Genomic DNA, 2,764 nt, shown 5'->3' with positions numbered 1-2,764 from the left:
ATGTTGTGTATCTGTTTAATGGTGTTATCTTTATTGCTACCCCCTTCCCCGTCAATGTATAGTGTTGGTCCACAGCGGAAACGCATTAGTTTAACAAAATCTGCATCTAAAATGGTGCCATAGATACGTTATTTTCCCCTGTGCAATTCCAGTCTCACATGTCACATCTCACATCACATCGTCATAAACAAATACCGGAAACAGACCGAAAACACTTTATTCCGAGTGTGCTTGCTTTTCTCTTTGGAGGTCATCACATAAAGGCATTGTAATACACGGTTCGGCTGCATTAAATGGTACATATCTGCTGTAATTCTCTATTTATAGAGCCTTGATGAGAAGACTTCTAGACAAACATGAGGAACTGCCGCCAACACTGAAAACGTGACGTGGATCATAAATATATCAGCAATTAAACAACATCTTACATTTATTTTCACACAATACATCTCCTCACAGTATCAACACTTATTCGGCTGACATTTATATTGGATCCAATTGGTAGATAGGCTGTATTTACACCATAAACATGCACTCCTGATATAAAGGGACACCTAGTGGTTAAACCATGTTATTGAATTTCATTATTTTTTTATTAGATATTAATAGGATCCCTATAAAGTATATTCATTACTCGTTATTCTCTACTAATAGTTCATAAAAGACTGTGTATAATGACTATTTTGCACATCCCTTTCAAGATTTCAAGATTTTCTAAGGTTTATTGACATACACAAACGGTGTAGTTATGCAATGAATGAAAAACTTTGTGTATACCTCCAGCAATGTTAACTATGTTGAAGCACTTATTTTAACTGATATTATACATATTATCTACATACTCTTATATAAGATGTATGTAGATAGTATAAGAAATGTGCAGAATATGACAGTTTAATGGTGGAGGTATACACACATATTGATAGATGTCTTGTGATGCACTGTTGAGGAACCTGCGACCCGAGTTTTTCAGCTCCGGCCTTGTCAGGTATTGAACAATCAATAAATAAAGAACAAAGAATTATTAAATATAAAACACAGAATTTGTGTGATTATACTAAATGATTTACAAATAAACACCACTGCATATTTACAGCTATGTACATCCCTGGAGGTTTAGAGGATAGGAAACACTCACATTTAAAACATATCATTAATAAATGGGTGAAAATTGCTTGTGCCCATAATGGGCAGCATTAATATATATCCACATGCCAGCTAAGGTCAGAAGAGCTTTATTTAACAGCTGGTCTTATGTTTGTGACCCCTCCTGTTGTTAATTGATAAGCCTGAAACATGCACTTGTCAAGGTTCAGAGGCACATTTTGCAAATATGGCAGTAGCCATCGATCATCTTAAGATAAGATATACTTTATTGATCCCAAGTTGGAAACATTTGCGGAACACATTTATGGTGGTAACAAACAAATGTAACAAAGTAACACATTTACCAACACATGTTCTACGCCACTACATACTTACATTTAAATCTGTGCTGCGTCAGTTCAGCCATTCACCTCGTTGCTCCGTGCGCAAAGCATTGTGGGGATTTGAAAGACGCGAAGTCTACCCATGTGCAGCCTCGAAATTTCCCCCAAACCATGGACGTGGCCTCGGTGGAATTCCAAGTATGCTGGCGATTGGAACAGTCCTTCGGCGGCACTCGATGACGTAGCATCTTTGAAATATTGGCTTGGAAGCCAAAATCCTAGCGATTGAGAAACGGCCACGGAGAACACACACACACGGAGAACACACACACGGGATTACAAGCAAAGCAAAGGTATTGTGTAAACGGTAATATCTTGTGGTGAATAAGGAAAGAAGCAAGTCAAATGGAAACCAGTAAAATGGAAATAAATGGACTGTTTCAAACTGGAAACTTTGTTTCTGACCTTTATTCGGCAGCACACTTGTGTGCGTCAATTACATCCACCAAGCGGATCCTCGGTGGCTTAAAGCGTTGGCTTAGCCTCTACATATAGTCAAAAACTAGCCTTTTTTGGAGTTAAACAAGAGGACATTTTTCGTTGCGTTTATCGAACGCTGAGAGCAGCTGCTCACCTTCTACCAGACGCCGAGAGGAGGAAAACAACACGCCGGCTGCTCACCTTCTACCGGACGCAGAGAGGAGGAAAACAACACGCCGGCTGCTCAGCTGTTATCAGCCACCTTACGCCGAGAGGAGGACAGCTACAACTCGTTTGCTCATCTGCTGCACAGGAAGGCGACAGGAGCAACGAGGTGAATGGTGCCGGTGTTGCAGTATAAGTTGAGTCATGACAACTGGCGACATTCTATTATTTTCGTCATAGGAATCCGGGGCGTGTACATTGAGGAACCATTGTTGACTTACAAGGAAAGAAACATCGTTTGTCGTTTACGTTCATCTTTTGCTATATCTGCCTTCCTAAGATCACTTTGCTGCACATTCAGTACTCGTATGTGAGGTTGTGGGTGAGAGGCCGATATCGTGACGCTTACAGGGAGGTATCGAACATTACAAAGTAGGTGACTGTGTGGATGCCTGTTCAAAACATTGCAAACTTCAATAAATCATTTAAATTATATATTTGTGTCCGACTTTCATTTGTTCATCGTTCTTAATGTGATGTATAGTAGCTTTGATAGCTGTCCATACCTTCAGACAGCCTAAAAGTAAAACACAAGTTTTTTATTCACAGCCCGAACGCTCATCGAGATGACTGGATCAGTCATGACAACTTGTGATCAGCTCCGATTAAATTGTGATATCAATTCTGTA

The 2,764-nt window shown here is 39.7% G+C and overlaps 1 long non-coding RNA gene across 1 annotated transcript; it reads right to left on the bottom strand.

Moving 5' to 3' along the window:
* Nucleotides 1-255: 255 nt before the first annotated feature.
* Nucleotides 256-2,516, bottom strand: LOC307018909. The gene is made up of 3 exons (XR_013802540.1): nt 2,065-2,516; nt 1,483-1,708; nt 256-980 (listed from the first exon to the last, which is right to left on the bottom strand). It is a non-coding gene; the product is annotated as an uncharacterized lncRNA (long non-coding RNA).
* Between the last annotated feature and the right edge of the window lie 248 nt (nt 2,517-2,764).

This window comes from Notothenia rossii, assembly GCF_949606895.1.
Source record: "Notothenia rossii genome assembly, chromosome: 9".
NCBI lineage: Eukaryota > Metazoa > Chordata > Actinopteri > Perciformes > Nototheniidae > Notothenia > Notothenia rossii.
The sequence above is the reverse complement of the archived record's forward strand: the minus strand, read 5'-3'. Positions and strand labels throughout refer to the sequence as shown.